This window comes from Gymnodraco acuticeps, unplaced genomic scaffold (genome assembly GCF_902827175.1).
Source record: "Gymnodraco acuticeps unplaced genomic scaffold, fGymAcu1.1, whole genome shotgun sequence".
NCBI lineage: Eukaryota > Metazoa > Chordata > Actinopteri > Perciformes > Bathydraconidae > Gymnodraco > Gymnodraco acuticeps.
The window spans coordinates 1478781-1494297 of NW_022990889.1; the positions used below are offsets into that span (position 1 = coordinate 1478781).

Here is a 15517-nt window from a genome sequence, read left to right on the forward strand (position 1 = left end):
ACTGTTATCCCTCACTCTCCACCATCAGTGATATGGGGATTAAGTGCTGAACATGCTTCTGAGTAATCCTAGGAGCCCAGAGAGCAACCACTTACACACCACTCAATCAATGAGGCTTGGGATTTGTGGTAAAGCCACAAGCACAGCATGAATTTGTATTTCCTGAGCAAAGTCCTTGTCCAAGGTTAGGTCTTGCCGTACACTTTAACTGCTCATTTTTCAGAGCAGTTATGTGTACGGCAAGTCATCGATAAGAGCAGAGCAGCAGCCATGTGTGCTTTTTAAAATTGCTTGGGATTGAAGTGAGAGCTGCACCCTCCACAGCAGAACTAAACATCTCAATCCAATACTAACAAAAAATGAACAACCAGCCTAACAACTGTCCTTTGCTATGGCAACGGCTTGCTGAGTGATGTGTTTAGGATCTGTCTCCTCCCACCTCTTATCCCCATGCTCCTCCCCCAATGGATGACAAAAAAAATCCCCTTTTTAATCAGCAGAGCCTGACCCAATTTAACTTGAGACGGCTGTATGGTGGCATGGCAAGGTTTACTAAAGCCACAGGGATTCATGATGGAGAGGAGAAGGTGGCACAGGCATGTTTTGAGCAAAATACCAGCTATAATGCAGCAGCTGGCCACATGGGGCACCGTTCAGCCAGCTCCACTGCTGCAGATGGTGATCTGGTAGGGAAAAAAGAAACATACACATGCCAATAGCAAGAAGCTTCAACATACGGCAATGCAGACTCTGCTGAGATGGCCTGAGGGTTTCATATCTGTTATCCAATACTGATCCATTTCCTGCAGAGGTCTGACCTATTTACTGGCTTCCAAACTGACACTTTCTCAGTTCCCTCCTGTTCCAGCTAAGGGATGAAAGGTTCATCATCGGGCCTGAAAATTGGCCAACCATCAGTGAAACTTTCAGATGTGCATGCTGAGGCCAGTTTCATAGTTATTTTAGACTGGTCTGTGATAAACTAGTCCAGTTTTCTGCTCTCAGGTTAGCTTACTGAAATAAAGACTTACTTAAAAAAGGTTATCCTGTCCAACCACAGGCTAACTTTCCTTAGTTCTGGTCTATAGCTTTGATTCATGGGACAGTTAAAATAGAAATTGGTTCCCATATGTTCAGCTGTTTCCCTTTGTCTGTAAGCCTTCAAAAACAAAACAGGGGATTTTGTGAAACGATTTAGATGTTTATCTGATCTGCTCTGGCCAGCCAGACGTCCAACAGACAGAGCTGTACAGTCTGTAGCAAAACATACACTGGCATAATTACAGTGTCAATGCATTACCATCTCACAAAAACAGCAGATTGACTGGGGGAGTTAATTCACCAGTCCTTATGAGGCTGCTACACGGCCTGGTACACAGCACACATGTAATAATCCTAGTCCACACCCTTCTAAGGTTAGTTTAACACAATCAGATAGGTTTGCAAACCCGCCCCATCTGATTCATATCAGAACTACGTCTAAATAAACAACTCCTCAAACAGCTTTTGTCATCTGAAAAAGACGGCTGCTAAAAATATAAAACTATTAACAGTGGACAGATTTGATCTGTATTTATTTTCACTAAGCAGGACTGGGAGATAAAATAATTTGATTAAAGAAAGGACCGTTTTCTAAAAGGGGAGCACTGAAGTGTTAGTCTCCCTCTGCTCCTTTTGAATCTTTTGCGATAATTACTGATTGGCTTCGAGACAGCAGCAGCATGTTGTTGATAAGTTGGATCCAAGATAATATTCTGCTCAGTGCTCTCTCTACAAACTAGGAACGAGTATGGTACCAAGCAGGGGGGGTCGCTGTGTGCGGGTCTGCAGCAAAACGTACAGTAAACGTCTCTGGGTCACTCAGCTTGTAGCACAGTAGACCGCTGAGCGTCCTGTCACAGAGAGCGGAAATACAAGCCCACACAGTTCATTATGGTGGTGCAGAGGAGCAGCGGCTGGCTGATGAACGTTTACTGCAACGCCGTTTATCATCTTGAGATAAAACAAACTGGTGTTGCTAGGCGAACGCAGCATGCAGCGTATGGTAGAGACAGAAAAACCCATTTAGAATCTAATCCTTCAAGATGACATTAACATGCGCCGAGTTTAAGTAGCTTATATAAACGCCCTGCTGCATTAACTGTTTGGAGTCGGAGCATTTTAGCAGAAATGCTGACTCAAGGATCCCTCTGAGACCTTTGTCACTGCGACGACTGCAATTGGCAAAACTGAAGCTAAATGTATCACTGCAGAGCTAAAAATGAACGTAAAGAACCATACTATTATAAAAAATACAAAGCAGCTGTACAGTAGCTGAGGTAATACACAGAGCTGAGGTCTGGGAATAAAATACAAACTAGTGGTTGGTAGCAAAAAACAGAGATAGGAAAAGCAAGTTTTTAACGATGTTATTCTCCAGGTAGAGGCAGCTATCTGGTTTTATCTCAAACCCTGAATAGAAGGACGTTTGTGTTTCGCCACTTCTAGTCTGTCATTCTTAATTTGGTAGTTCGGCTGAGAGAGAGACAGAGTGAGAGAGACTACCGGCTGGTGTATGAAGTCAACTCAAATCACAATTAGTCATCCCCTCTTTGCAGTTAAAATCCTGTGAAGGCCTTTACAAATTCAACTGTTAATATAATGTTAATGTAAACAATGACAATTGAAATGAAGTAAGACGGTTTTTGGGCATGGTGTCTGGTCAACAGTTTTACAGACTTGCATTTTATAATGTTGTTTATGTGAAAAATGCCTTTTGGGCCATAGGAGGATTGTTGTTGCTGCAATACCACGACTGGCCACTGGGAAAAAAGGGGGAGACACAACACTTCAAGTCAGTGGCCGTTTCTCAATGTCGAGGACTGGAGGCTTGCTTGCTTGGTAGCACATGTATGGGTCCTTCTCACTTCGGTTAAATGGATTCCTTGCATCCCTCACTTGCGTCGTTTCTCTGTGACTAGTCCCGCCCACCAGGGAAGCACGGAGAGACGCAAGGAAACCACGAGAAGCAGGGAAATTAGTTTTAAGAGCAATGGGACGTCCTTTCCTCCGGAGCGTCACGTGAAGCGACGTCCGTTTGTGATGACGCTGCACAGCTGATCGTCTGACAGCAGCCAGCTCTGTCCCCGTTATTTCCACACACACCCCCGCCTCTGTTAGTACACATTTACTGACACAAACATTTGTATCATCTGTTGTAGACCCAAATACATTAAATAAAATAAGAACTAATTCTCAAAAAAGATAAACGCCATTCTTAAAATGTATAAACGAACATTAGTTGGATTAATATTGATTAGAGTGCACAAAATAAATAAAAGAATTCAGAGAAGAAAAAGAGATATGTTATCTATCAAAACCCAGTTTAACATTCATTGGATTGCACACTTGTTTGTTTGTTTGTTTGGATATGTAGCACATTAACATTTTAATAGCACTTAATGACTGACTGAATGGAAATGACAATAAATGAAAATGTAAAACGAAAAAAGCGATCATGAAAATGTTTCCAAAAAATGAATAAAATGATTTTTGTCCACTTTGTTGTTCAGATATATCACATATTTGTAACTAAATGAAACATTAATTGAAACAAAACACGGTATAAACTGAGGAGTGACTCCCGTGAGGTTCATGTGTTTTCTTCACTCCGCTGGGAAACTGCTCTCATGTCAAGAAGCATCAGATCAGTGCATGCGCTGCATCGTCCAATCAGTGAGCGATACACAGTAAGGGGGCGGGGCGAGTGTCTGAGGATTTCATCGAAGGATGGTCTGGTGGTTCCTCGATTATAGCTCCTCCATTATCGCTCCTCGCTCCTCCGGCAAAAATAAGGCCATTGGGACGCTACTCAAGATGGCGCAGACAAATCAACTTCCGGTGAGACCGAGACCGAGGAGCGAGGAAATTAAAAATAAGAGAAGTGAGAAAGGGCCTATGCTGGGCATTTAAACAGTCCTTCGGCGCCACTCGATGACGTAGTATACTTGAAATAATGGCTCTGCAGCAGCTTTACTCGACGTTGAGAAACACCCAGTGGCTCTTTTTGTGATGTGTAAATGGCTGCTGCTAATATCATTGGGTTTATGCCAAGACATAATCTTACTATGTAGGGAGGCATGTGGCGCAGTGGATAGAGTCATGGGCTGCTTCTCAGGTCGACTATTTTCATTTCCTCGCTCCTCGGTCTCACCGGAAGTTGATTTGCCTGCGCCATCTTAAGTACCGTCCCATGGCTCTTATTTCTGCCGGAGGACCGAGGATCGAGGAGCGAGCAGCGATTATGGAGGAGCGATAACCGAGGAACCACCAGACCATCCTCCGATGAAATCCTCAGATACTCGCCCCGCCCCCCTTACTGTGTATCGCTCACTGATTGGACGAGGCAGTGCATGCACTGATCTGATGCTTCTTGACATGAGAGCAGTAGCCTACCCCAGCGGAGTGAAGAAAATACATGAACCTCACGGGACTCACTCCTCAGTTTATACCGTGTTTTGTTTCAATCAATGTATCATTTAGTTACAAATATGTGATATATCTGAACAACAAAGTGGTCAAAAATCATTTTATTCATTTTTTGGAAACATTTTCATGATCGTTTTTTTCGTTTTACATTTTCATTTATTGTCATTTCCATTCAGTCAGTCATTAAGTGCTATTAAAATGTTAATGTGCTACATATCCAAACAAACAAAGTGTGAAATCCAATGAATGTTAATCTAACTGGGTTTTGATATAACATATCTGTTTTTGTTCTCTGAATAATTGTATTCCTATTGTGCACTCTAATCAATATTAATCAAACTATTGTTCGTTTAAATACATTTTAAGAATGACTTCTTATTTTATTTCATGTATTTGGATCTACAACAGATGATACTAATGTTTATGCAGGGTTGCCAACTTTGGGTACCTGGCTGGAGTGAGATTTTGATATCATGGGTTTAATTACATATGCGCACGAAATGACTGCTATCGTGTCAGCAGCAGGACCTTAGCATAGCCTATATATAGGATATATATACAATATATACAAATACACAATATTGGACACAGACTATAAAAGGCACAAAGTTTCATTCACTAATGAAAGTCAAACACATGTTTGTTTCCACTGTTTTATTGTGTGCCTGTCGCGATAAGCAATGAATTGACGTATCGTACGATAAATAAAAATGAACTCGATAAATTGCCATTTACATGAGCATGTGACTAGCAGTTTGAAAGGATGTACTTGAATTATTATTATATATTATCATTATGTCAGTGGTCTAAAATGGTCATACAACGGTGCCGACAATATTATCGTTTATCGCAATAATTTCCGGGAAAATGTATCCAACAAAATTAATTATCGTGAGAGGCCTATACATGAAACACACACACACAAACAAATCTACAGACTTACTCCAAACTGCCAAATATATTAATTAACACACTCTCACTCTCATATACTCTTTGACTCTATTTTGGCCTAGTAGAACAATAAGCAGCAGACTTTTACTTTTTTATCATTTCTACTGGTTCTTAGATCTGCGCATGCGCAATACGGGTCGGCAGTTGCGAGAGAGTATTTGTGTTGGGTAATCTATGGTAGGGCTAACCCATACAGTGGTGGGGCTCATGTCAGTATTTGCAATGTAATTACATACACGCTCCCCTTGACAGTGAAACGCCACGCGTGAGGTTTAGATTATTTCCCTGTCTCAATCCAAATTGAACTGTATGAAATAAAAAGGCACATTTGTCTTGTAGTAAATAAAAAGGGCGACCTGGAGCCAATCCTGCAATCTCTCCACAGGTGAAAGAGTTGACATGCCGAAAACCCAACCCCTGCAGGGGAGTCTGGTGGGATTCTCCCCCAGGAGATTTTTTTTGTTTTAGTTTTGAAATAGGTTACTAACATAAAATACACATTCTGGTAGCCTACTCTCTTGAGAAGAAAAATAAATAAATCTATTACTACACGACATATTTAAAAAAGTAATGCCATTTTAGTTTTTTGTTACTTTGTTCTGAAAGCTGAACCTGCTGCTCCTCACAGAGAGAAGAGGGAAGAGGCTGTGTGAATTACTTTACATTGTGGATAAGGATGGATAGGCCCCATTGTTCTTTGTGTCAAAATGAAAGACAGCCCACACACCTATCCAGGGACGTGCACAGACATTTGGAGGGGCTATTGCTCTATACTGGAAAAAGGGCCTCCCCCCGAAAAAAAAAAACATAAGACCTTTTTTTAATGTAAAAGAAACCAAATGATTATTACATCAACTAAATTGAACAGTAATTCACATCTCATAACAAAATAAGCTAAGGCGACTACTTGCATTCGGTGACTTAATTTAAAAAATGAAAATCAGGGACATTTTTTGTTTTGCGGTCCATATCTCATTAAAATATCTAATGTTAGTAACTATTAAAGACAAAATGGGGACAATTCTGTTCTAATGTAGTTTGACCATTGTAACTGCTGTGCAGTCCAGACATACTGATAAAATAGGGCCTCTAACCAGGGGTTAAATTGGGCCGGGGCTGTCCAGGGCTGTCCGGGGCTCAGCCCCGGCACATAGGACGATGCTCTGACGTCATCGCCCTCGCTCATTTGTCATTTGTTTAAGCCATAATGTCAAAACATCTCTCGTTCTTAATATATACTTTATTTAGGGTCGATATGTGTTGACTTTAAAATTTAAAATAGCAGATCTCTGTGACAGGATATCGTTTTTCCGCTTAGTGAACGTGTGTCTCTGCTCCGATCAGGAGCTGCAGCACCGTGGCTCCTTCGTGCAGAGAGTCTGCAGCGGTGTGTGTGTGTGTGCAGAGAGTCTGCAGTGGTACCGCCAAACCCCCGACCCGTCTTGTAACGCGGAGCCCGTTTCCTACACCATCAGGGCCGGTTCTAACCAATTTGTTGCCCTAGGCGAGATTTTAGCTGGCGCCCCCCCCTGCCAGAAAATCGTTCAGTAGAACAAATAAAAGTATCCAAGGAATACACAATAGAATATATAAAAAATAAATGAAAAATCTCTACAAAAGACCAATGCACTACAAAAACAGAAACGTATTGACATAAGTCATATACATCAAAGGCTTCAAATGTATTCAGTATTATATGAACATGTTTTAATTGGGGTGAGGACATCACATCCTCTAGGGGGGTCCGGGGGTATGCCCCCCCGGGAAGAAATGTTTGAACATTTAAAGTAAAATTCTTCAATCTGGTGCACTTAGAGCACACATTACTAGAGACCTGATCTAGGGGGTACAACTCTAACGGCCCGTCCACACAGCGGCGTGCGTTGAAGCTTGCCGGCGGGCGTGTCTGAAACTCGACCAACAACCAATCACATGAATCTCCCGCCCCTGACATACAAGCAGCGGTTTGATTGGCTAGAGCTTGTACTGGCATATGATTCGATTGGCTGACGCTTCTGCCGTGGCTTCAAAACTTGAACATTGCTCAACTTTTGAAGCGAGCCACGCCAGCAAAGTGACGTCACCCCATTCAAAGTGAATGGTGAAGCTTTCAACGCACGCTGCTGTGTGGACGGGTCGTAAAACACCCATATGAAAAAGATTGGTTTACATTTTAATAATCAAATAAGTATGTGAACATAACCAATAGCAAATAAATGCAACTTATTTTATTTTTGTTGTTCATTCATATCTTATTTTACCTAGTTAACATTTATTTATGCATATTTTTGTATCTCTCAAGTTTTAAACAATATTTTTGGTTTACTGTCCTATAGTATACATTGAAATGATTTCAAACCTGTTTACCCCAATAATTATAAAAGAGTGCCTTGGAAATATGTGTTTACATAAATTGCATTTATCTCTCTCGCTCGATCCCACACCCACTTTGGCTGTGAGCTGCGGACGCCTGATAAGCCAACACCCCCCACTTTCATCAATTACAGCGCCCATCGTACAGGGCAAATTAAAAGTGTAACCGGGGTGAAAAGGGTGTTACCTTGACTTAATTATGAATGCTGTTACATCAAGGCCGAAAATTAGGATGAGCGCAAACAGTCAAAATGTTTTTTTCCCTCCCAGAGCTGCCAGCGCAGCGCTCCCCCCAGATCTGGCACCCTAGGCGACCACCTATGTCGCCTATGCCAAAAACCGGCCCTGACTTAACCTAACAACTTATTTAATTTGTTTTCACAATTACTAATGTCATGTTTTTTTTTATTCTTGAAGAAAATGTCTTTTTTTCTGGCATTCTTCTAGGATTAACAAAAATAAGAATAACATTGCAAACTATCTTTGAAGTAAATGGCTGTTGTTAAACGCTTCCCACATTTACTTCAATCGTACAATAGAAAAGCTAAAAGTACCCAAGGAATACACAATAGAATATATAAAGAATAAATGAAAAATCTCTACAAAAGACCAATATACTACAAAAACAGAAACGTATTGACATGTTGGTAATATACATCAAAAAGGCTTCAAATGTATTCGGTATTGTATGAACATGTTTGAATTGGGGTGTGGACGTCACATCCTCTAGGGGGGACCGGGGGTATGCCCCCCCAGGAAGAAATGTTTGAACATTTAAAGTAAAATGCTTCAATCTGGTGCACTTAGAGCACACATTACTAGAGACCTGATCTAGGGGGTACAACTCTAACGGCCCGTCCACACAGCGGCGTGCGTTGAAGCTTGCCGGCGGGCGTGTCTGAAACTCGACCAACAACCAATCACATGAATCTCCCGCCCCTGACATACAAGCAGCGGTTTGATTGGCTAGAGCTTGTACTGGCATATGATTCGATTGGCTGACGCTTCTGCCGTGGCTTCAAAACTTGAACATTGCTCAACTTTTGAAGCGAGCCACGCCAGCAAAGTGACGTCACCCCATTCAAAGTGAATGGTGAAGCTTTCAACGCACGCTGCTGTGTGGACGGGTCGTAAAACACCCATATGAAAAAGATTGGTTTACATTTTAATAATCAAATAAGTATGTGAACATAACCAATAGCAAATAAATGCAACTTATTTTATTTTTGTTGTTCATTCATATCTTATTTTACCTAGTTAACATTTATTTATGCATATTTTTGTATCTCTCAAGTTTTAAACAATATTTTTGGTTTACTGTCCTATAGTATACATTGAAATGATTTCAAACCTGTTTACCCCAATAATTATAAAAGAGTGCCTTGGAAATATGTGTTTACATAAATTGCATTTATCTCTCTCGCTCGATCCCACACCCACTTTGGCTGTGAGCTGCGGACGCCTGATAAGCCAACACCCCCCACTTTCATCAATTACAGCGCCCATCGTACAGGGCAAATTAAAAGTGTAACCGGGGTGAAAAGGGTGTTACCTTGACTTAATTATGAATGCTGTTACATCAAGGCCGAAAATTAGGATGAGCGCAAACAGTCAAAATGTTTTTTTTCCCTCCCAGAGCTGTCAGCGCAGCGCTCCCCCCAGATCTGGCACCCTAGGCGACCACCTATGTCGCCTATGCCAAAAACCGGCCCTGACTTAACCTAACAACTTATTTAATTTGTTTTCACAATTACTAATGTCATGTTTTTTTTTATTCTTGAAGAAAATGTCTTTTTTTCTGGCATTCTTCTAGGATTAACAAAAATAAGAATAACATTGCAAACTATCTTTGAAGTAAATGGCTGTTGTTAAACGCTTCCCACATTTACTTCAATCGTACAATAGAAAAGCTAAAAGTACCCAAGGAATACACAATAGAATATATAAAGAATAAATGAAAAATCTCTACAAAAGACCAATATACTACAAAAACAGAAACGTATTGACATGTTGGTAATATACATCAAAAAGGCTTCAAATGTATTCGGTATTGTATGAACATGTTTGAATTGGGGTGTGGACGTCACATCCTCTAGGGGGGACCGGGGGTATGCCCCCCCAGGAAGAAATGTTTGAACATTTAAAGTAAAATGCTTCAATCGGGTGCACTTTGAGCACACATTACTAGAGACCTGACCTAGGGGGTACAACTCTAAACACCCATATGAAAAAGATTGGTTTACATTTTAATAATCAAATAAGTATTTGAACATAACCAATAACCTACCATAGCCAATAGCAAATAAATGCAACTTATTTTATTTTTGTTGTTCATTCATATCTTATTTTACCTAGTTAACGTTATTTATGCATATTTTTGTATCTCTCAAGTTTTAAACGATATTTTTGGTTTTCTGTCCTGTAGTATACATTGAAATGATTTCAAACCTGTTTACCCCAATAATTATAAAAGAGTGCCTTGGAAATATTTGTTTACATAAATTGCATTTATCTCTCTCGCTCGATCCCACACCCACTTTGGCTGTGAGCTGCGGACGCCTGATAAGCCAACACCCCCCACTTTCATCACTTAAAGCGTCCATCGTACAGGGCAAATTAAAAGTGTAACCGGGGTGAAAAGGGTGTTACCTTGACTTAATTATGAATGTTGTTACATCAAGGCCGAAAATTAGGATGAGCGCAAACAGTAAAAATGTTTTTTTATGTCGCCTATGCGAAGAAGCGGCCCTGTACACCATGCTAAATATGTCTGCATAAAGCTGAGTTATGATCGGTCAAAATAACACAGAATTTGGTGATGATTAAATAGTTTACAGTGAGATTTACTCCCATACTTTTGGCCATACTCATTTAGCCCTACAAATGAATTGAGATTTCCAGACAAATGTTCTTTAGCAAGTGTGCAGAGCAGTGTTGATTTAAAAAAGCAATTTGAAGGTTGGATATTTGTAAACCTTTTTTTGTGTATATATATTCATAATTTAAGATGTAAATGAATTCCAGTTTATTTGTAGTACTTTCTATTTTTATTTTTGACATTTGGTGGCATCAATGTCTGCATTTGATACAGATAATGGAGCAGTTGCTTTAGGGCCACAGTGTAGGCATATGTCCCTTAAGGTCAAACGATGAGATCCTCGATCATGTTGATTCGGCCACAACAGAAAAAATAAAAATAAACTCTCGCTCTCTCCAGAGGGGCAGGTCAGCCAAAAAGGCCAAACGGGCCGTTGCCCTGACAACATTAGCCCGTACCTGTGCACGTCCCTGCACCTATCAATCATCAAACCGTGGGGTCTTATTTCATTACGTGTTGATTTCTATCAACACGTAATGTTGTATCGATGTAGAGATGTACTACAGCAACAGTATTCTCCGTCGGGACTTCCTGCAACAACACCACGCCGTTATCTTGATTCTGATTGGCCAGAAGACATTATCAAAGATGTTCTATTGAGAAGACGATCACTACCTGACAAAAGTTTTCAAAACCGTTTCTAGTCTTCGGTATTCTTGTTTTTGGCGTGAGAATAGTTTGGGCAGCGTGAGAGCGTGAGATTGAGAGTGAAAGCGTGTGTCACACGCCAGATGCGTGAGAGTTGGCAACCCTGGTTTATGTCAGTAAATGTGCACTAACAGAGGCGGGGGTGTTTGTGGAAATAACGGGTACAGAGCTGGCTGCTGCCAGACGAACAGCTGTGCAGCGTCATCACAAACGGACGTCGCTTCACGTGACGCTCCGGAGGAAAGGACGTCCCATTGCTCTTAAAACTCATTTCCCTGCTTCTCGTGGTTTCCTTGCGTCTCTCCATGCTTCCCTGGTGGGATGGACTAAACGCAGGGAAACGACGCAAGTGAGGGAAGCAAGGATTTCATTTAATCGACCTGAGAAGCAGCCATGGTGTTGGGATCGGGGGTCACAGGTTCAAACCCCACTGCAGTCAGCATGTCGTTGTGTCCCTGAGACACTTCATCCCAAATTGCTCCTGTGGGGATTGTCCACAGTATTGAGTATGTAAGTCGCTTTGGATAAAAGCGTCTAACAAGTAACATGTAATAATATAGACTGAAGACATCGACACCCAACAACATTGTATAGTGCTAATTAGCAAATGGTGGCATTTTAACCTGCTAAATTAAGACGGTAAAAATGACTTACTTTAAATAAGCATATTAGAGTTGTTAGCATGCTGACATTAGCATTCAACTTAAAGCTTAGTTTTTTTTGGGGGGCCAGAGAGTGCTTTTTTTTTTAATCAGAGATGAATAGTTCAAAGGGGGAGATAGAGGGGAGGACATTGCCGGAAATGTTCGCCGGGCTCAGGAGTCGACCTCGCTTTCTTGGCAGCGGACACTGCATATGTCAAAAAATAATACGTTTATTTATTATAGCAATGAGCTAGCCAGTGGCCCTAAAACACCACAGTTCCTGCGTTAAGTCTTGCAGAGCTGCTAGCAGTAGTGAGCGCAGGATGTTACTTGTAGCAGATTCGGTATGAATGCAATCAGTTAAAATAAAAACCCGCTTCTTCAACAACTTCAAGACTCTGTCATTGTTGCCAGTAATATAAGCTACATTAGAAAATTGCACTTTAAGCCTCTCTCCATTAGCATTTTAAATCTGTTAAGAATTTCTTATATGAATTATGCAACAAGCAAAGTCCACATGTCCAAATCTGTGAGATTTGGCTAAAAGGGCATGGCATCAATGAATTAATTAATGTCATCCTTTCAGTCCCCCCATAGTGTACCAGAGGCGGTACATACTGTACATTATAGTCGCATGAAGCAATCTCAGGCTGTTTAAAAGCTTCTGAAACCTAAAGAGGCAGCGGGTGGAGTCTACGATACATGATGCCAGCTCTAGACCCTTCTCTGGTCAGGGGTCCTATGGGAAGAGCCAGAATTAGCAGTGGATAGTGAAAGGTCATAGAGCAGTGGGAATAAAGATCCCGTTGACGCAATCTGTCCAATATTTATTTCCTTTGGCCAGAGAATGAGTGCCTACGTCTAGACTTGGGGAAACAAATCAAAACAACAAATTGATATAAAACACATTTGTTAGTGTTGGTGATGGCATTCAAACCGGTTTCTGGCAAACTTCCTTTTAAGATGAAAATAAAGCACACGTAAGCATTACACAAGCTTCTAAAAAGGAAATGACAGTGAACATATCTTAACCAGACAGAGAGAAGAAGCTTTCTGAAGAGTCACAACCAACTATGCTGGAGTGTTTTACAGCTGTTTAAACAGTGAGCCTGCCTGCTGCAGTATACACAGTCAGAGCCTATGGAGGAGTTGTTTTTCACAGGCCTTTGTGGTATGCATGTGCGTCCCGGCCCACTCAGACCCACCTCATGGCTGGCTGGTTGGCATTCCTGCCTCTCTCTGTAATTATGGCTCTTCTCCAAGCCTCTCTGCTCTGCTCTCTCCGCACCGCCATATTCTTAAAAGGGTGGGGCCTGCCTCGCACTTTCCACCTGGCCAGTTGGCTCAGGCTCTAATTTTAACAATAACACATCACCAGGAGAAGATGTACACGGACAACAGAAGCAGGCAACAGTTGCATGCAGTGGGAAAAATATCAGTTTCAATTACACTTGGTGTCATGTATCATGAATCAGGGTTAATCATAATGTTCTTCAACTTGCAGTGAACCTAAAAACCATCATTAATACAGAACTAAAGTGAAGGGAATACTTTGCTTTCAACCCTGCCTCCTATGGAGTGTGTGAAGTTTTAACACACACACAAGTTGTGAAAGAGTCTAGATGTCAAACTACACACAGTAGATACACACTTGTAATCTGGCAGTGTGAAAATGAGAGCCTAGGGGAAGTTTGACTTTACGTGCTCATACAGCACATCTGTCTGCAGCTGTTAGGAGACACGTGTAAGGTTGAAGATTCTGATCTCAGAGTCCCAAGGTGTTTTTCTCTCTAATTTCTCGAACAGCCTCCTCAAAAGACTCCAAAATGTCCCCTAAACCTTCAGCAAGACATGTCTGCAGGCACGAAATAACACAAGTAAGTGGTGATGTGACGTTAACAACAACATTACATTAGAGCCAAAGCCTACAGAACTTTGCATAACATTCAGGAAATAAACAAATATTTGGCCAGCAGTTACCACTGCTACTGTAACAATGTACACTTGTTGATGTAAACTGATGAATAATCCAAATACATTATCAGTATGTGGAAGGAAATCTCACAGCATTTCAGACAATCTACTCCATTCATGCAGCTGGGGGCACATGACATGCCTGCAGCAGAAGGATTAGGACGATCAGCTGAGCGCGACTCAATACCACATTGTTCCTCGCTGCTCACCGCTTGTTTTTCCTTCAACTCTCCTTGAGCTTATCAGAGGAGGACAGAACCAAATCTCACCTCCCTCACTCGTGCCAAACTTCAATCACTCGCAGTCCACTTCCCACAGTCAATTGCTTACAAGCTACTATGGTGTTGCCAAAATGTCAAAGACTTTTGTGGCACTTTTTAATGCTCTTTATTGTCTTAAACAAAGCTTGGGGGGGGGGGCTATTTGTAAAAACAGCTCATGTTCAGGAAAATAAAAACAATGAACGGCAATTAAGAAAATCAGCTTTGGGCTTGAGATTACAGTGCACACTGCTGCCTTTGTTTGCAGGTCACATCTGTATTTCAGGGACAAAAGGCAGCCACACAACATACTGCTCTGCGAATGTATCAGAAAAAGGGCGAGTGCCAGCCTGAACTGATCTTCTATTCAGGCTCTTATTGTCTCTGTACCACACTGATAACAAACAGCACACATCTCATCTACTCCAACAAAGGCTAATGTGGCAGTCTGGACAACAAACAGCAGGTCTCCGTCAAAACTAGGAAACGTACTATTACATGGATTAGTGGCTGGGATTTCGCAGGTAACTTCTCTGCTCTTATGACCAGCAAAATGAGAACAATGTGCCAAAAACAAATGAGAAAATTGCGATAAGGCTGGTCCCGGCCAGGAAAGTGTCCAGCACATAACCTCAGGAAAAAAGGGCAGTTTTTTTACAAATTAAACAGGAGATAAACATGAAAATTAGCAAGCATATTTCCAAACATTATAAAACTTCCCCTAAACATTTGCTCTTCTGTATGAAGACTTATATTTATAGGCACTGTAACATATTTCGCTGGAAGAATATACTGTAAAATATCGGACATCCACAGAAAAAGCTACAGATGTGAAAATCCTCCATGGCTTAATGAGCCAAGCATTAAAGCACACAGATATAGCAAAATATACTTATCACAGCAAATACATATCCCTAAACAACCATTGTGTATTCAAAACTTTGCACAGAAAGCACTTTGAATGCACCTTTAAACCTCAAAGAAGCCACATCAGCAGCATCTTCCCTTTGAGAGAGGATTGAGCGAAGCAAAGACATTTAACCCGTATCTGGCCTCTTCGCCACTGAAATGGATGTAATGGAGATTAAAAAGCTCCAAGATCTGCTCACCTGGCACTCACGTGAACAGGCTTGTGCTGTTAGCAAAGGGATATGGTGTACAGCAGAAGAGCACACATGCAGTATATACTGTGTTGACTCAAAGTGTGCAAACATCGCACCTGATGAACAAACACATAGATGTCTGTCTTTCCGCTGTACCAGTTTTAGTTGCCTTGGGAAATCAGTGTGCTGCAGCAAATAGATTTTTAATTTCCAGTGTGA

At 41.3% G+C, this 15517-nt stretch overlaps 1 protein-coding gene across 1 annotated transcript in view; it reads right to left on the minus strand.

The window, feature by feature from the left end:
- slco3a1 (solute carrier organic anion transporter family, member 3A1) overlaps window positions 1-15517 on the minus strand; it is a 58319-nt gene that overhangs the window by 28336 nt on the left and 14466 nt on the right. The window lies entirely within an intron of this gene.